Genomic DNA, 20,429 nt, shown 5'->3' on the forward strand with positions numbered 1-20,429 from the left:
GCTGCCTCTTGCACACCCCTTACTGGGGATGTGCCCGCAACCAAGGTACATGCCCTTGACCGGAATCGAACCTGGGACCTTTCAGTCCGAAGGCCGATGCTCTATCTACTGAGCCAAACTGGTTTTGGCTATCTCGGTGTTCTTGCCCTCTGCGGAGCCTCAACAAATCTGTCTTTGCTTTTGCCAGTGTCCCTGGTTTAAATTCTTTTATATCAGGAGACAAGAATAAAAACTCACCAGTAACAAGGTTACTAGTAAATGAATTAATGCAGGCAGAGTGCTTAGCACATATAATAGTAAAGCATCTGGAACATAGCAAATGTTCAATTAGCATTCAAGATATATATATATATATATATATATATATATATATATATATATAATCCTCACCCAAGGATATGTTTTATTGATTTTAAAGAGAGAAAGAAACAACAATCAACTGCCATGTCTTTTATAATTGATATTTAGAGAAAAATAGGAAGGGGGGAGGGGGAGAGAGACATTGGTTTGTTGTTTCACTCATTTATGCATTCATTGGTTCCTTGTATGTGCCCTGATCAGGAATCGAACCTGCCACTTTGGTGTAGCAGCACCACACCCTAACCAGTTGAGCTACCTGCTACCTGGCCAGGGCAGCATTCACTGTATTGCTTGGGCCCACTGGCTATGCTAGGCCCTGGGTACACAGATTAATCTGATTCAGCTCCTGACCTCCAGGAGTTCAGATCTGAGGGTGAGGAGTGGGAATACAGATAAGTAAATAAGTGTGGTAAGTGTCATGTTGTGATAGGGAAAAGAGAGCCTGGGGAGGGCAGGGTTTTGGAAAAGGTGTCACAGAGCTCCGGTCCTTGAGCTGGGGCTCAGAAGAGACTTAAGTGTTTGCCAGACCAACGGACTCATCAGGCAGAATGAATGGGCTGAACATTTTAGGAAGAAGCCCACTCTCCATAATCTAAAAATAAGATTAAAAATTAAAAATATAAAATATATTAAAAAATAAAGTACATTAATAAGAAATATTGAAAAGGACAAAGAAGCAAGTAGATATATTGGGCCACATGTTTCCAGTTCTCTCCTTAGGCAGCAAGAAACCCTGGATGAGTAAACTTGCACCTGCAGTGTCACACAAAGGGGGTCCCCACAATACAGGAGTGCCCCAGAGGGTGCTGGGGCCACACCAGGAGGTGCCGAAGGAGCCGACAGCTTGGCCGGGGGTGGGGCAGTGGGGAAATGGGGAGCCAGCTCAGTCTGTCTCATATCCCAGTGCGGCCACTGACAAGTTTTGTGATCTCAAGCAAGTCACTTAACCTTCTGAGCCTCAGATTCTTCATCTGGGACGTGGAGACATTATTAACTGAAAAGAGGTGTTATAATAAGTCATAAATCTCTAACTGGGCAAGGCATGGTAGGTCGGCACACCCAGGCCTATAACTTATTCAGTGAAAGGTTTTAATCCAGCCCTGTGTTTCTTTTCTTTATTTTTTCATTTTTTTTTTTTATCAAGATAGTATATGTGTACATATCTTACCATTGCCCCCCCAGCCCTGTTCTTGATCTTGTGCACCAAGGCTAACACACCATCGAAATGTCAGAAATAATAGCCCTGGAAAGCACCACTTACAAGAGAAGGCATAAACTTGTTAACGGCCCTGTTATCCAGTCCTGCCTTGCTTCCCCCCCCCACTTCATGTGATCTTCCTTAAATTTCCTCCTTAATTACAAACGCATAAAAGGAGCTGCAAACTTATCTTCTGGAGCATTTTATTTATTTATTATTTTTTAAAATATATTTTATTGATTTTTTACAGAGAAGGGAGAGAGATAGAAAGTTAGAAACATCGATGAGAGAGAAACATCTACCTCCTGCACACCCCCTACTGGGGATATGCCGGCAACCAAGGTACATGACCTTAACCGGAATCGAACCTGGGACCTTTCAGTCTGCAGGCTGACTCTCTACTCACTGAGCCAAACCGATTTCGACATGGAGCATTTTAGATCCTGCTCCCTGGCAATTATCAATTTTGACTTAAATAAAGTCTTATAAAAATTCTCTACAGGGTTGGACATTTCTTATGTTGACAACTTCATAGGATTTCTATGTTTGATTAAATGTTATCTTTAGCCGAAACCGGTTTGGCTCAGTGGATAGAGCGTCGGCCTGCGGACTGAAAGCTCCCATGTTCAATTCCCATCAAAGGCATGTATTTTGGTTTCGGGCACATCCCCAGTGGGGGGTGTGCAGGCGGCAGCTGGTCGATGTTTCTAACTCTCTATTCTTCTCCTTTCCTTTCTGTAAAAAATCAATAAATGTTATCTTTAAAGCACCCAGCTCAGGGAAAGTATTAGTAAAATGGGTCAGATAATCATTGCTCTTTAGTGCAAATAAACATCCTGGAATTTAGGTTTATATTAATCTTCAGTGTTTTTGGTTAGGGTGAGTCACCTCACCAAGAACTACCCAACACTAATACCTGGGCTCTTACCTCTGCTCTTTACAGATGGACACACACACACACACACACACACAGCACAATTTGACTACAAGCAAAAGAACCATCTTATATAATAAGCCTAATATGCTAAGTGTCTAACCATTCAACAGTTCAACCAGTTGCTATGATGTGCACTGACCACCAGAGGGCAGATGCTCCCACCAGTTAGCTTGCTGCTGGGGTCTGGCCAATCCGGACTGGGTGAGACTGGCCGGACTTGCCTTGGATCCCTCCTGTGGTTCCCTTGGCCTGACCTGTGCCCTCTCGCAATCCGGGACCCCTCAGGATGTCAGAGAGCCGGTTTCAGCCGAATCCCCGCAGGCCAGGCCGAGGAACCCCATTGGGGGTCCGTGCACTGGGCCTCTAGTACTACTATAAGATGTATTGGGCAGAGAAAGCTTCCTTAAAGGAATGATGTGGGAATAATTGTGCCAGAGATCTGGCTGCTGAAGCAGAAAGATGTGCCAAGGGAGAGAAAAAGGCCTCGGAAGTCCCAAACCATCAGGCATCCCCCAGGAGTGTGGGATCGGGGTCTGATTGGAAGAGGCGGGGCCCAGAACTGGAACAAGGCCTGGCCCAGGGCTAGTGAGGATTGGGCAAGGAGAGCTGAGTCTGTGTGGGAGGGTGCAGGTGAGAAACGCCAGCTGGATCGTCCCTGGGGTGTCTGCCGCGGAGCCCATCTGGAGGGAGGGAGGTAACCCGGTGCAGTACCCAGACAGTAAGTTTGTCGAGTTTAATTTTAGAACGCGGAAATTCCTCCTTTCCTAAACTGGCTCTCCCCAAAGGGGGCTGCTTCACCCTCTGGTGGCAACTACAGGGCCTTGGTCCTCCTCTTTCCCAGAAAGGGGTGGGACTGCGGCTCTCCCCAGCCAGCACTCCCTGCTCCTTCAATGGGTCAGCTAGCCATGTGGGCATCTTTGGTGACTCCATTCCAGACGCTGAGAATGTGGGACAGACATGCTGGGGAGGGGGGCGTCCTCCATAGAAACACGAGGCAGGAGGAGGGAGGCCGGCTTCCCAGGACTGGACCAGGGAAACCCACACAGGAAGGACTGGATTTACTGTCATTCTACTGGGGGGGCCTCCGGAATAAGATAGTAACAAGCCAGTGCTACCAACTCCAGCTTCCTGCCCAGAGCAAGGCCATGTGAACAGGCAGCTGGTTAGCTTGGAGACAAAGGGAATGGGTAAGAGCCAGGGCTGGCATGCAGCCACCACTGCCCAACGGGCAGGGTCCAGGCCTGGGGTACTGAGCAGGGAGGGCTCTTTCTCAGAGATGAGTGCTTTGGGCTTTTGTAGAGAGAAGCCATTAGAACCATCTAACTAGTTCTCCATTCAACAGTTCAACCAGTTGCTATGATGTGCACGGACCACCAGGGGGCAGATGCCCCCACCAGTTAGCTTGCTGCTGGGGTCTGGCCAATCCGGACTGGGAGAGACTGGCCAGACTTGCCCTGGATCCGACAGGCTCCAAGTAACCTCTGCGTATAGCCTTGTGCTTCTGCAGAGAGACAGCAGGGATGTCTGCCTCATGGATGGTGTAGGTCCCCACCGTCACTGAGCTCTGGGGGGGGATTCAGAGCAATGAAACACAGCCCCACTGCTGGGGAAAATGTAAATTAGCAGAGAGGCTCGGGAAGGTTTGCTGTCCTTGAGGAATGTTGATTGTGTGTGTTTTCCCAAACCCAGCCATTCCACTCTCGGGTATACCGCCCAGGGCCTGGTCTTCAACGTTTTGTGCTCACATTCTCCTTACAAGAACCGAAGGGTGTGGCTCCCCTTTGTGCAGTCTGAATTCTATAGAACGTTAACATCGGTAGGTACTTTTCACCATGTGTAAATAAACTTGCAAAGACTCCATTTTCCAGCATTATCGCAATGTCAACACTGTGGAATAAAGCAGTTAGTCACTCTGATAAATGTCTTCTCCGTAAGAATATAAATGCCACAGTGACTTGATACCCACAATTATCCATTTAAAAAAATACAAAAACAAGGTTTTTTCTTGAACAGTTGCACATTTCTCATCGTTTCATTTTCTCCTTGAGCTTATATATTCCCATTCCGCACAAGCCGGGGAGTGTCTTCAGGCCTTCTGGATGATCCCGAGAACCCCATGGCGCGGATCCATGACCTCAACCCTGTCCACCCTCCTTGCCCTGGTTGGCTGAGGTAACGCGGGTTTGGTTTAGCTGGCTGGTTTTCCAGGAAGATCCTGAACCAGCTGGGTGTTTTCCCTGGTCAGTGACCCGTTGAGATTTAATTTCTTTCCATTACCCCGTGTTTACTCATCAATAGGGGGTCTGAACCACAACACAGTTTAACCCATGTACCATACTCAACTCGTTTTACCAACAGAAGGAAACTGTCTTCTAAGACCGAAAGTCTGGCCTCTTATGTATAATTACTTATTAACATCCATGAATGTAAAGGGTTAGACGATATTGTTTTCCGGATGTTACTGATAATGTTCCACCAACAAGATGCCACTGCTGGAGAAGTGAAGACAACTGTAAGATGCCTCCATCATAATTGTATTGAGACCTGGTGAGACGACGGTAACTAGGTACCAGGAAATTTCTTAAATTCTTTCTGCAAAGAGAATTTGAATGAACTAACATCAAGGCAAGACAGTGAGTGGGATAAATGGTTGGGGGTCCTCGAAGTGTTTCAGGATACCAACTCCAGTCCCTTCTCATCAGGAAGATGGGATGTCTCTGAAGAGCAGGGCAGCTTGGAAAAGAGGCCGCTAGAGGGCGGCAGAGCACAGCGGGCCCAGACTGATCATGGGAAACGCAGCCATGGTCAGGTGGTCCACTGAATCCACAGGAAAAAGCAGGCAGAGAGCCCATCTGTCTCACCAGCCTTCACCGTGGGCTGCAGCTTCACCCTGCGGGGAAGGGAGGCAGGTACCCGTAGGAAGATTATGGGTCCAAGCTAACAGAAATATAAAACATGAGCCACATACATAAGTTTGTGTTCCAGTAGCCACTTATGAAAGAAAAAACCCCACAACAGGTGGAGTTCATTTTAATCATTTTTTTAATTTACCCACTAGAGGCCCGGTGCTCAAAGTTTGTGCATGGGGCTGGGGGTGGGGGGGTCCCTCAGCCCAGCCTGCACCCTCTCCAATCTGGGATCCCTCAAGAGATGTCTGACTGCCTGTTTAGGCCTGATCGCCAAAGGATTGGGGCTAAACAGGCAGTCGGACATCCCTCTCACAATCCAGGACTGCTGGCTCCCAACTGCTCGCCTGCCTGCCTTCCTGATTGCCCCAAACCGCTTCTGCCTGCCAGCATGATCACCCCCTAACCATTTAGAGATTGATGATTCTCTCTCATTGTTGATATTTCTATCTCTCTCTCCCTCTCCCTTCTTCTATGAAAAAAAAATTTTTTTAAAAAGATTACCAATTGAAATCAATTTAGTTATTCTTTAGCAAATGGCTAATGCAAGTGAATGCTTGCAAGGTGACAGGTGCCTTTTTCTTTTTAAAACTATGCTTTGACACATTTAATTTTCATAACAGCTTTATGAATTAGATTCTGTAATTTTTAGATGTGACGGATCACACATCTCGGCAGCGGCAGAAGTAAGATTCAATGCCAGACAGTCTGGCTCCTGTGTCTGGGCGTGGGCCACCCTTTTCTATTTTTCACCAGCAAAATCTATTCCTTCAACCCTGGGCCTCACCTTCAAAGCTCTCACCTCTGTAAAGCCCTTGCCTCCACCCAACCCCACTCCTACCCATCTTCAGCTTTGGGCCCATGTTCCCAGGCCCCTGGCTCAGGCCTCCCGTCACCTGTCATGTGACATGGCCCTGAGATATGCTGGAATCTGGTTCCTCATACCACGTTGTCAGCTTCCTGCCCGATGACGAGTCCCAGGCCCAGGCCTCGGGGAGGAGCCTGGCAGGCCATGGCTTGGTTTCTAGCTCTGCCGCCTGCTCTGTGGGCGCCTTACACACAAGGCTTAATCCCCGTGCCTCAAGGATGCCATGTGTGTTTTTGGCAATCTATGTATAAAGTTCCAGACACGAAGTAGGTCCTTTATAAGTCATAGTTTCTCTGAATTAAAAATAATTTCTTTACAATTGTGCAATGAATTAATCAGTGAATTGATGTGGAAGGCAATTTGGGTACAATCTGAAACTCTTTATTTATTTATTTTTTTAAAATATATTTTATTGTTTTTTTTACAGAGAGGAAGAGAGAGGGATAGAGAGTTAGAAACATCGATGAGAGAGAATCATCGATCAGCTGCCTCTTGCACACCTCCCACTGGGGATGTGCCGGCAACCAAGGTACATGCCCTTGACCAAAGTCGAACCCGGGACTTTCCAGTCCGCAGGCCGACGCTCTGTCCACAGAGCCAAACCGGTTTCGGCCAATCTGAAACTCTTTAAATATACTTGCCCTTTCACCCAGCAATTCCACTTTTAGGGGATTACCTACAAACATATTCCCCTACGTGAGAAATGATCTATGTGTAAAAAAATTCATTGTAGCCGAAACCGGTTTGGCTCAGTGGATAGAGTGTTGGCCTGCGGACTGAAAGGTCCCGGGTTCGACTCCGGTCAAGGGCATGTACCTTAGTTGTGGGCACATCCCCAGTGGGGGGTGTGCAAGAGGCAGCTGATTGATGATTCTCTCTCATTGATGTTTCTAACTCTCTATCCCTCTCTCTTCCTCTCTGTAAAAAATCAATAAAATATGTTTTTAAAAAAATCATTGTAACATGAGAGCCACCAAAATGTCCAACACTGCAGAACTGGGAGGGGAGGGGATGTACCACTCCTATTAGAATTGGGTTCCTGCCTTAACCGGTGTGGCTCAGTGGATAGAATGTCAGCCTGGGGACCCAAGGGTCCCAGGTTTGATTCCCATCAAGGAAGGGCATGTACCTTGGTTGCGGGCACATCCCCAGTGGGGGGTGTGCAAGAGGCAGCTGATGGATGATTCTCTCTCATCGATGTTTCTAACTCTCTATCCCTCTCTCTTCCTCTCTGTAAAAAATCAATAAAATATATATATTTTAAAATCATTGTAGCATGAGAGCCGCCAAAATGTCCAATACCACACAACTGTTTAAAACAAATTTAAATAAACCCATCACATCAGATGGGATGCTATGACGTCAAGAGCAAGAATAGCATGGCTCTATGTACAGTGAGATGAACCACTTTCCAGATTTAAAAAAAGAGCAAAGTACAGACCAGTGTGGAAATATTCTGATTTGTGTAAACGCTAAAGAGAAAGGCTATCTCTGTAAGGACGGATGTGCTCACTGAATATCTCTGCAGGTTGACGCCAGCAACTGCTTTCAGAGGAGGAGTGGGCGGAGGGGTGTGGCTGAGCTGCACTTCAGACCTGGGAAAACAGCTGGCTTTTCACTGACTGTCTTTTCTGAATGCTGTAGGGTGTGCATGTATATTGATAGATATTTATTTATTTGTTTGTTTGTTTTAAAAATATATCTTTATTGATTTCAGAGAGGAAGGGAGAGGGAAAGAGAGATAGAGACATCAGTGATGAAAGAGAATCATTGATTGGCTGCCTCTTGCGCCTTCCCTAATGGGGATCCAGCCCACAACCCAGGCATGTTCCCTTGACCAGAATTGAACCCGGGACCGCTCTGTCCTCAGGCTGATGCTCTATCCACTGAGCCAAACCAGCCAGGGCTTGAGTAAATTTTTTAATTAATTTAAAGTGAAAAAGAATACTGAATTTATTCAGCCTTAGTCATAACATTTTTTCCAAAGACGGTGTCCAAATGGCTAACAGATACATGAAAAGATACATGAAAAGACATCCCTAATCATGAGGGAAACACAGATCACACTGCGATGAGATGGCATCTCACATCGGTTAGGATGACTATCACCAAAGAGACAAGAGATGATAAGTGTTGCTGAGGATGTGGAGAAAACGGAACCCTTTTGCACTGTTGGTGGGAATGCAGACCGGTGCAGCTACAATGGAAAATAATATGGAGCTTCCTCAAAAAATTAAAAATAGGACTACCAGACGATCCAGGAATTCCACTTCTGGGTTTATATCCAAAGGAAATGAAAACAAAAGATAGCTTAGAGATAGCTGCACCCCCATGCAGGAATCTAAGAAAACAAGCAAGCCTGGCCGGCGTGGCTCAAAGCGGTTGAGCATCAACCTATGAACCAGGAAGTCGTGGTTTGATTCTTTTTTTTTTTTTTTTAATATAAATCTAGTACTCATCTCACATCATACATAGTTATTACAATATTATTGACTACATCCCCTATGCTTTACTTTACATCTCCATGCTTCTTTCTTTCTTTCCTTTTTTTATTTATTTTTTAAAATATATTTTATTGATTTTTACAGAGAGGAAGGAAGAGGGACAGAGAGCTAGAAACATCGATGAGAGAGAAACATTGACCAGCTGCCTCTTGCCCACCCCCTATTGGGGATGTGCCTGCAGCCAAGGTACATGCCCTTGACCGGAATCGAACCCGGGACCCTTCAGTCACAGGCCTACGCTCTATCCATTGAGCCAAACTGGTTTCGGCATGGTTTGATTCTTGGTCAGGGCACATGCCCGGGTCATAACATTTCATCAATCCCTAGTGTGGGGCGTGCAGGAGGCAGCCGATCCGTGATTCTCTGTCATCATTGATATTTTTAATCTCTCTCTCCCTCTCTCTTCCTCTCTGAAATCAATACAAAAAAAATATATATTTTTAGAAAATATGCCTACCTTATGACAGTGTGATCCCACGTTCCAGTATCCATTCAAAGCACTGCCTCTGGGGGCTGGGGCCAGACTGGCCAAAGGAGACTGGCTTTGATGCCCTGTCTCCAATTTTTTTTTTTTTTAATGTAATGAGAACGTATTCATGCATTGCTTATATAATTACAAGTTTAAGCATTCAAAAATATTTTACAAACACGGTTCTCAGGAAATGTGTGGGACAAGGAAAAAGCTAGAGAGGACAAACCTTTTCCATTGCCTGGACGTTTTAGTCATTTTCCCTCCCCTGAGTTTTTTTATGCATTGTTTACCCCAGTGCGGTGTGGGGAAGGCACACAATCTCATATTCCATCTTCCCCATTAGCTTCATAACAGCCTTGGTTAATGTCTGGGACAGGCCCGTGACTCTCTCCCTGTCTCCCGTGGCCTGAGGGAAGGCAGGCAGGCAGGTACGTGGTGGGTGGGGCGGGGAGTTCTGCGTGCTCCGGATGCCCTCAGGAGAGTTTCTAACCTGGGCACTTTTGACATTTTGGTCTGGATAATGCTTGGGTGCGGAGCTGTCCTGTGCACTGTAGGGTGTTTAGCAGCATCCCTAGCCTTTACCCACGAAATGCCCGTAGCACCTCCCTTCACCCCCACATCGTGACAACATGACAACCAGAAATATCTGCGGACATTGCTAAAGGTCCCTTGGGGGTAGGGCTGCCAGATTTAGCTAAAAAAATAAATAAATAAATAAGGAGGAAATCCAGTTAAATTTGAATTGGGATTTCAGATGAACAACAAATAATTTTTTTTAGGCAAGTACGCCTCAAAGAAAATACTGGGGAGGGGGACATACTTATCCTGAAAATTTACTTATTTATCTGAAACTCAAACTTACCCAGGCGGCCTGAATTTTATCTAGTAACCTAGAGATGGGGTGGAGAGACAGCCCGGGCCACGGGGCATCAAATACAGAGGCACCCTCTCCATGGGGCTGGCAGTCTGGGGCTGCCGGTCTTGTCCTGGGAAGCAAGCACAGCGGAGTGTTGTGCTGGGCGCTGCCACTGAGGCTCTGCAGGTGCCTGGCTGATGGGGCCCTTCACCTCGGGGTTCTGCTTCTGCCCCCTCCTCCTACTCCAACTGCTCTCTCCCCCAGGATTTCCACGATCTATTCATAGTCTGTCCCCTACAGGCAGAAGTCACTGAAACCTCCCTCCGGGGGTCACCCTTCTGGGCTCCAGTCTCCCTGGGAGCACACACCTCAGGGTCTGGGAGGGTTTTGAAGGGCAGGCTCCGGGGGCTTCTCCACTCAGGTTTGGGGGAGGCAGGGGCTCTGGAGGTGGACCCCTGGGCCTGGTGAGGGTCCCTGGGAGAGGGGATTGGATTCAGAAGCTGGAACAGTGCAGGAGGCAACCCGGCCATTTGATCAAGTTTATTGAGTGCTCACTACGTGCCCGGCCCTCTGCTAGGTGTTGTCCACCAGGGAGAGCTGACCCTTGCTCAGGTGGGCAGGTATGGAAGGTGCAGGCCCGGAGCAACAGGGCCCTCCAGGAGAGGGCGTCCAGAGGACCCGTATGTCCCGTCTGCGGGATAGAGGGGTGATCAGCAGGCTCTGGACATATGCAGAGTCCAAGGTGCCAGAGGCCTCTGGGGCAGAGGTGCAGGGGCCAGAAGAACTTGGGGTCTGGGCTAGGGAGAGAAGTGAGGGGCACAGGTTCTGGGGAGGATGGGGTGAGGGCAGGTACCAGAGGAAAAGAGGGTGAGGACAGAGCCTGAGAGCCTGGTGTTTAGGGCAGCCGGGGAGACTCAGAGGAGACGGTCGGGTCGGGGGGTGGGGGGGTGGATGTCGGGAGGTCAGTTATGAGAAGGAAGAGCTCCCAGGAGGGAGCCGTCGACAGCAGCCAGCTCCGCTGAGAGGCAGGCGAGCTGGCGATGGCGGTGGCAGTGAGGGCACCAGCCGGCACAGTTCTGGGCATCGCGCTTTAAGACAAAGATGCAGAGAAGATGAAAAGGAGCATCTGGCGTCCTCGGGGGAAATATTCGAATGCACTGGGGAGGCCATTATGAGAAGGAAGCTTCCCAGGGCCATGAGCTGCTCAAAAGCTGCAGCCCTGGAGACTCCGAGGGCCCGGAGTGGCCACGCTAGCAAATCCCCTGCCGTGTTCCCCCCAGCCCGCGACTCTGCTCCAACCCAGCTGGTCCGTGGACATGCCAGACAGGCTCCTACCTCAGGGCCTTTCCACCTGCTGTTACCACTGCCTGGGACGCTTCCCTGATACAAACCCATCTCTTCAGGTCGTTACTCAAATGTGATCTTCTCCATTAGGCCTTCCCTGGCAATCCCTTTAAAACAGCAACAACCGAAGCCTCCGGGCCCCACGGGATAGCATCTCAGAGGTGTCCTGCTATTGATTTTGACTCTTGCCAATACAGTTCATTCTTATTCTTTAAAAAAAAAATAAAATATATATATATATATATATATATATATATATATATATATATATATATATATTTTTTTTTTTTTTTTTTAATTGAGTTTTTACAGAGAGGAAGGGAGAGGGAGATAGCCAGAAACATTGATGAGAGAGAAACATCAATCAGCTGCCTCCTGCACACTCCCCACAGGGGTTGTGTCTGCAACCAATGTATATGCCCTCGATAGGAATCAAACCCAGGACCCTTGAGTCTGCAGGCTGATGCTCTACCCACTGAGCAAAACCGGTCAGGGAATTCTCACTCTTAAAAAAAAAAAAAAAAGGCAAAACCCTTTCCCAGCATTACCTAATTCCCTTCTCGTGATTCTCCAAAATACTTTTATCATCATCTAATAAAATCTACATTACATATTTTTAAATATATTTTTATTGATTTCAGAAAGGAAGGGAGAGGGAGAGAGAAATAGAAACATTCGTGGTGAGAGAGAATCATTGATCGGCTGCCTCCTGCACGCCCCACACTGGGGATGGAGCCTGCAACCCAGGCATGTGCCCTGACCGGGAATCAAACCGTGACCTCCTGGTTCATAGGTTGACGCTCCACTGAGCCATGCCAGCCAGGCTACATTAAATTCCTTGTTTGTTTTGATTTGAATGGATATGTTGGAGATTGAAAGTTGTGCCTAGTCTTTTGTTATTACAGACAGCACTGCAATCGGTAACCTTACGCCTACATCATTTTACTGTGCAGACGAAGCTCTTGCCTAAAGTCCCAGACGTGGCATTGCTGGGTCAAGGGTAAATGCATTTGTAATTTTGTCTTATTAATGTTTTCCCTGATCTCCTTGCTAGAATGTAAGCCCCTGGAAAGGGCAGGACTTTTTAGAAATTGTATCCACTGCTGCATCCCCAGTGCTTCAAACACAGCTTGGCACACAGTAGGTGGTCAGTAAATAACGTGTGGAATGAGTGAACCCATCCCTGGAGGCCTGAAGATATGCTCCTAGGGGTCACTGCAGCCTGCCTCCTCTGCAACCTCAGGGCTCGGGGTCCTGAGAGACTCCCGAACCCAGCGCACATCCCTGCCTGTCCCACAACCCCTCCAGGAGCCGAAAGCCTTTGTCTACAGGGGTGCTGCCCAGGGCTGGCTGTTCTGTCCCTCCACTTCCCTTCCTTTGCCAGGAAGGTGTTGAAGAATGTGTCTACTCGGTGGCATGCCTCATTTCACCTCTCAATTCCCTTCCCTCACTACAGTTTTCTCTCTCTCTTTTTTTAATTAAAATTTTTATTGATTAAGGTATCACATATTTGTCCTCAGCCCCCCATTCCAATCCCCCACCCCTCCCCACTCATGCCCCCACCCCCCTATTGTCCTTGACCACTGGTTAAGCTCATATGTGTGCACGTAAGTCCTTTGGTTGAACTCTCCCTTTGAGGTCCAACAGCCTGACCCATGGCTCCTTATCTCTGGGTCTGTTCTTGTTCATCAGTCTATGTTGTTCGCCATTTCCCCCAGATGAGTGAGAGCATGTCCTACTGGGAACATACTTAAAAGAATAAAAAATGAGACAAGCAATAATCGTTATGCTCAAAGGCATATGAATCAGTCTGTAGTGAGCTTCTTTCTGGGCCACCAGTTCTTTTGAGACCCAATTTCAAACAGTTCCTTATGTGTACATGTCAGCAATGATATTTCAGTTCTGGATGATGGGCAAATGGTGGTAATGCAGGTCCAACCCTCTCTGGTTTGGTCCTGGGCAACCTGCAGTGATACACAGCTGCTGACTTCTATTATGGTAAGGTGTCATCAGTGACTTCCATCTCTGGACTGCTTCTCTTCTGTCTTCATGGTTGGAGTAGTCCTGTCAATTCCTCTCTGTTGCCAGAATCCACATGGTCTCAGAGTTGTTTTCTGAAAATATACAAACATATTCTCGACCAAACGTTAATAAAGGAATATTTTCTATAAATTTGACTTGGGATCCTTTTTCATTTTTTGCCCAAATGATTTTCCTCTGGCTTGTTTTGGCACCATATGTGTTTTTCATGGGTGTCTTGCTGATAGCATTACAATTAATTTTCTAAAGTACAAATTTTCTAGATGTAATTTACTTTCAGGATATTTTTCCTTACACGATGTTCTTCTACTTTCCCCCTTTTTTTATTTAAATATTAGGAGGCTTTTGAAAATTTTATAATGTGGTCTTGATAGCTTTTAAATTTTAATTTTTTGCACTATAATATGACTGCTTTAGGTTCATTTCTTGTTGTGAGATTTTATCCTGAGATGAACTACCAATAAAAGTTTTAGTTAACACTTTAGGAACAGCTTTTTGTCAAGTGCAATTAGTTTTTCTAGGTAGTTTTCTCTTTCTAAAAAATTTGCAGAGAGACTGAGCTGATTTTCAAAACAGAAATTCGTTCATGGAGTGAGGGTTTATTGCGTGCCTGGCCCTGTGCTAGCAGTGAGAACAGATGATGAAAACATGATGAAAATTACCCCTGCGTCAGGGGCTCACTGTTCACAGGAACAGAGTACTCAGGAAGGCTCCTTGAGGCTGGAACTCAGTAGTCACCTCATCCCCAATCCCCCTCAAAAATGAGCCTGGTTGAGCCTGGCCCATGAGGCTCCGTGGCTGAGCATGGACCTGTGAACCAGGAGGTCACGGTTTGATTCCCTGTCCGGGCACATGTTTGGGCTGCAGGCTCGATCCCCAGTAGGGGGTGTGCAAGAGGCAACCAATCAATGATTCTCTCTCACCACGGATGTTTCTATCTCTCTCTTCCTCTCTGAAATAAATAAAAATACATTAAATAAACAAATTATTATTATTGTTATTATTATTATTGTTATTATTATTATTATTATTTAAATGAGCCGGTTGATGTTTGAGTCCTCCAGGCTTCTGGAGCCACGGTCAGCAAACTGCAGCTCGTGAGCCACATGCGGCTCTTTGGCCCCTTGAGTGTGGCTCTTCCACAAAATACCACGGCCCGGGGCGAGTCTATTTTGAAGAAGTGGCGTTAGAAGAGGTTTACGTTTAAAACATGTGGCTCTCCAAAGAAATGTCGATCGTTGTCCTGTTGCTATTTGGCTCTGTTGACTAATGAGCTTGCCGAACTCTGCGCTAGAGCCATGGTGAAGAGGATGACGTGAGTAATTCTCTGATCTTCCCCTCACCTGTCACAGGGGCTGCTTTGCTGGTCGGCCGCCTCACTTTTGGTTTCATGTTGCTGGGCGTGTCTGTGGATCCTCGTCTGAGTCAGTTGTGTAACCGTAGGAAACGTGGTCACTCTGATCCCAGGTGTTCCCCTCGGGGCCCCTCCGAGAGCTCCAGGTTGAAGGAGGCCCTCTGCCATTGGCTCCCCGTTTTCACCAGAGTGGGGAGGAAGGAGAGGGCTGGGGGGATTGGGGCCAGACTGACCCGGGTTCAAATCCTGGCTTGCCAACTCAGTAACTGAAGAGGTCTTGAGCAGCTAAGGTCAAAGCTCCCTTCAGCCTGTGTTCCAGGCACCGGCTGTCCTCTCCGCCCCTCCCAGCGGCAGACGCCACGATAAAGAGGAGCGGAGGGGTAAAGTCCAGGACCTGTGAGTCAGGGCTTAGCACCAGGCTCCTCGATGGCAATCTGCGTGCCTCGGAGCAGGCCCGCTCCCTCGTCCTCAGGGTGCGGCCCATCACCCCTGCGGGTCTTTTGCTGCCGCAGCTCCAAACATGTTTTGGCTCCTAACCTGAATTTTTTGGATCTGAGCGTTGTTTCGTTCTCTTTCATGACATCTGGCACTCAAGCATCTACAGCCTCTGTAGCCAGGGGCGCTCTTACTAAACTTCAGTACACAGAAAGGTCCAGAAAATTCCCAGACCTTGGATACCTGCCTTAGTGTTTATACTGGACTGTGGGGGTGTGTGTGGGGGAGGTGGGGATGAGGGGGGATCCCAAATTTCTATATGGACAGGGCCAGAAAGGAAAGGTCGTTCAAGACCGAGAGCAACTGGAGATTCTTCTGACGCTAAAGAAACTGAAGGTTTGAGAGAGCTTGAAGGAGCCTGAACGAAAAAGACTACCCCGTGGTTATTTCTGGAGATGATAGTGATTAAAGACAAAGGGTTTGGCTTTCAAACAAGAGCAAAACTACCCTGGCAGATTGGCGATGGGGACTGGATAAGGAGAGAAAGAAATGTCATTTCAAGCTTTTGAATTGGAGCTGTCTAACGTGGGATGACCCCCTGTAGCCTGGGAGAGATTTAGGAGATGTAGCAACTGCATGAAAACAAACCATAAAAATGTGAGATATTTAGGGGAATTTGGAAACTGACAAGCTATTTGAGATTGAGATCTTGATCACCACTGAAGCTGAGTGACGGGCACATGAGGTTCGTTTTGCTATTCTTTTTACTTTTATTATTTTTCCATAATAAAAGTAAAATAAAATAAGCCCCCCCCCCAAGGAATCCTTTAAATGTTAAGATCAAATACTTCTCTTTCCTTACATGTCATCAATTGCTTAGCTTCATGCCACATTTTTGTTTACTTCAGATCTGAATCACAATTTTCTGGTATAGTTTTATGTTTTTCCTGGAGTTTCTTGGCACCTTTCTCATTAGTTTCTGAAAGGAGAAACATATACCTTTTTTTTTAATCATATGACTAAGAACTTCTAGCGTCTTAATCATACTATCTATTGACTGGAATTCACATTATTCTTTCTTTCTTTCTTTCTTTCTTTCTTTCTTTCTTTCTTTCTGATGAGAGAGAGAAACATTGATTTGTTGTTCCACTTATTTTTTTTAAAAAAGATTTTTAAAAATTGACTTTTAGAGAGAGGGAGAGGAAGAGAGAGAAACTTGGATGTGAGAGTGAAATATTGGCTGCCTCCTGTACATCCCCAACCCGGGCATATGCCTGGACTGGGAATTGAACCAACAACCTTTCGGTGTATGAGATGATGCCCAACCAACTGAGCCACACAGGTCAGGGCATTGCTCCACTCATTTATGCATTCATTTATTGGTTGCTTCTTTATGTACTAGTACCCTCAAACTCACCACCTTGGCATATTGGGATGATGCTCTAACCAAGAGCTACCCAGCCTGGGCCATTTCATTCCTGAAGGCATTTTTAAGACACTGTTAACGAGAGCCTTCTGCTTTCCTGTTCGCATTTAAATCAAATATGTGCAGGAAAACAATTACCAGGCTGGGGGTTCTGTTCAATGTGGGGTCTGGATTTCTCCTATGGTTTCTTGTATATTGTGTGTCTTAGGCCAGGCTCCCAGAAGCAGAGCCTGAAATAAGGATTCTGATGAAAGTGGGATCACTCTCTCAGTAAGTCACTGTCACCTGAATAGAGCAGGGGAAGAAAGCTAAGCAAGGAAGTATTCTTTGCAGGAGACTAGGTTTAGCATGGTCCTACGGAGACTCTGGATTTTGACTCTCTTGAAACGGGGGTGGGGGGGCATCATGACTTCTGAGTATATAATGTAACCGTTTCTCAGTCTTTGCTTATTTTGTGTCTTTTTTTTTTTTTTTTTTTTTTTTTTTTTTTATCACTTAGACAGTTTTGAGGAGTCAGGCGTTTGGTAGAACATCCCTTAACTTGGATTCCCCCTCCTGGTTGGACTGGGGTGGGGGATTTTGTGGGAAAATGCCCAAACGGTGACAGGCCCTGCTCGTCATGGGACATCAGCTGGTAACCAGCCCCCTGGCTACTTGACGAAAGCAGTTTGTCAGGTTCATCCACGGAAAGCTACTATTTTTTCCCTTCCCCTACTCTGCTCTCTGTGAGCGAGTCACTAAATCTAGCGCGGATTCCTGTCGGGACAGCCGATTGAGCCCCATCTGGAGGGGAGCGGAGCTACATATGTTACTTGGAATCGCTTTAAGGAAGAGTTGTCCCCTCTCCCATGTGTTTATTTATTCTATCATCTGTTTAGATCGGCTTGGACTCATATTTATTTTGGACTTTGGGTTATACTCCAATACTACACTATTTATTTTGTTTCTCCAATGGTCCCAGCGTGGCTATTGAGAGCTCTTTCAGGTTGGTGTCTGTGTCCCTTTGTCTTCCTGTTTTCTGACGGATCCTTTTTATCAGCAGTCCTTTCTCGTCTTATGGACTCAATATCATCCCGAAATTAGAATTTACTTCTGATCATCATGTTGTAAGTGCCGCTTATTGGATTTAAATGATAAGAATCACTCTCTAGATAAAGCCCGAAAGACTTAATTATAGTTACAACATGTGTAAATAGGATTATTCTTGGCAACGTAAAAGTCAGGGTCTGGAGGTTGGGGTGGAGGACAGGGGACAAAAGAGTATGGGTGCTGATTTCATTTTACATAGAAATCATGAGATCCAGCTAAAGCAGATGGGACTGAACATAAAGATTTTAAACAATCACTGAGTTTGGAAGAAATGATCACTAGAAGAATAAGCCAACAGTTAACCAACACAACGTGGAAGGAATTGGAAGATGAGCAGCAGTGCGAGTAGGTTTCTTCATTTTTCATGAGTGGATATAATAATTCATAATAAATATGAATTCTGTTAATAAAGAAATAGAGGTACATAGATATTAATCAGATTTGTGGTGAAAGCCACTACCTCTCAAAGCAGAAAAGATGATGGGTTTCCTTTAGAGAGGCAACCTAGAGCAGGGTCAGACAGGATGGAGCAAGACTGAGTTTTTACTTAGTAATATTCTGTATTGAAGCATTAAAAAAAAAAAAAAAACAAGTATTAGTTTGATAAAAGTAGTATTTCATAAAAACAATTTCAATGTGTGTAACTGTTGAATGCAGCATCATGCCGGTGCCTGACAGAATGGCAGGTGGGGAGGGACACGCTGGGCCGGACGAGGTGCAGTGTGCACAGGATCGTGGCTGCAGAAAACAGTCCACTTTGTGTTGGGGGTTCCCAGACAAAGGGCTCCCTTTTCCTCTGCTCCTCCAGCATGTCGGTTCATTCAACAATCTACCTGGTTCTGGCTGAGTTTCAGACCCTGTTTTGGGCAGAGGTCGTGGAGCTACCTTTGCTCTGGACGTTCAAACCGGGTGTTACAAAAGACTGCTCACCCTGGACCTGGGCCCCCACCTGGGAATGGTACACAGTCCACGTGCACTTTCCTTCCAGGATGAAGGAGGCTGGGGGAGAGGGAGGGGAATTCTGGGAGTTATGGTGACCACCCCTCCCAGATTGCCCACAACTGTCCCGGTTTTAAAACTAAAAGTCCTTCCTCTCAGGAAACCCCTCTGTCCTGGGCAAACTTGATAGTAGTGCTATCAAGGGGCAGTGCTAGCCCTGCCTCTCACCTCTTCTCGGTCTTTGTTCTGCTGGAGGAGACCAAGGAATCCACGCTTGTATCATCTCGAGTTGATGACACACTCTGCTTTCTGGATTTGGTGTGTGTTGGGGGGTAGGGAGCAGGGGGGTGCTCTGGAGTCCTAGGATAGGCAGGTAGCAGACCAGGGAGCTGACGATGCTGATTTCTGGATGGCTGAGGTGAAGGGAAGAGAGGACTCTAAGGAATGGAACTAGGAGAAATGGGGTGGGATCCCTTAAGGTAGAGTGGTTTTGTTAGGGGTAGAAATAGAATATTGGGGACTAGCTACAATGATAAGAAATATCAGTCATGCTCTGTTAACCAGGACTATCTTATTCAGATGAAAGAAAGCACGTTCTAACCTGGCTGGGAGGTATCCACCCTGGGACATGGGCGCTACCATCGGAATGCAGCCCGTCCTTCTGTTCTGAGAACTGCCTACCCTTATGGAAAGATTTACAGCCTGGTGGCTGACACCATCTAGGCCCGGAGGCACCTGCCCTCGGCGACCCTCCCCACCGAGCCTGCGTGACTTGTAACCTGTAATGAATAAGTGCATACTTTCCGATGCCTGTAATTCCTACGTTCTCCTGTAATCTTTGTCCTTCTACCCAAAATAAGCAGCTGGATGACGTGCTTCTCTCCATCCTGCTGGTATTATTGGAATAAATGCTCGTATGATTCAACCCTGTCTCTGCTTAATTGGCTCAAGTAGTGACAGCCAGCGGGACCCTTTGGTTGTCTGGTTACCGTTTCTTTGCCTTCAAAATTGCACGTCTGGGGGCGTACACTCTGACTCTGGGAGGAGGCCAGACTGGTATACCCACCCCACTCCTTACAATGCAAGTATTTCATACATATTGAGATTCTACTACGTACTATGCTCTGATCACTAAGTTGCATTACAATAATTCGTCCATTGAGCCCTGTTTTAGGCTCTGGAAATGCTGCAAGGAACCAGATTCAGGTAGACAATAGAGAGTTTACAGACCAGAAGGGGATGTTCATTGGCCACTGACCTGTGAGTCTATGTATTTTTAAAATCCATTTGTCCTTACACCGGTACCATTCTGTCTTCATGGTTGTAGCTTGATATTAAGTTTTGAAATTATGTAGCATTGGGGGCTGGGAGCGGTGGGGGAGAGGGACACGGGCAAGGAAAAAGGGACATCTGACATACTTTCAACAATAAAAACAATTATTATTTTTTTAAATGCATTATGTTTTTAGACAACCTACATTATATATATATATATATATATGTATATATATATATATATATATATATATATATATATATATATATATATATATATACATATATATATACACCCCCCCTTAAAAACAATGCCTCAGCTCCAAACAAAGAGCTCAAGATAACATCAGCCCCATTTGTCCTAGGCTTGGTGTGTGGATGAAAATCAGCAGCCAGTTACGATGACAGGAGATAGAGGCAAACTGC

The 20,429-nt window shown here is 46.3% G+C and overlaps 1 protein-coding gene across 1 annotated transcript in view; it reads right to left on the reverse strand.

Annotated features, from left to right (window-relative positions):
- RPS3 (ribosomal protein S3) overlaps positions 1-20,429 on the reverse strand; it is a 46,730-nt gene that overhangs the window by 12,225 nt on the left and 14,076 nt on the right. The gene's annotated exons all lie outside the window — the stretch shown is intronic.

The sequence above is a fragment of the Pipistrellus hanaki genome (genome assembly GCF_964339955.1).
Source record: "Pipistrellus hanaki genome assembly, chromosome: 9".
NCBI classification, from domain to species: domain Eukaryota; kingdom Metazoa; phylum Chordata; class Mammalia; order Chiroptera; family Vespertilionidae; genus Pipistrellus; species Pipistrellus hanaki.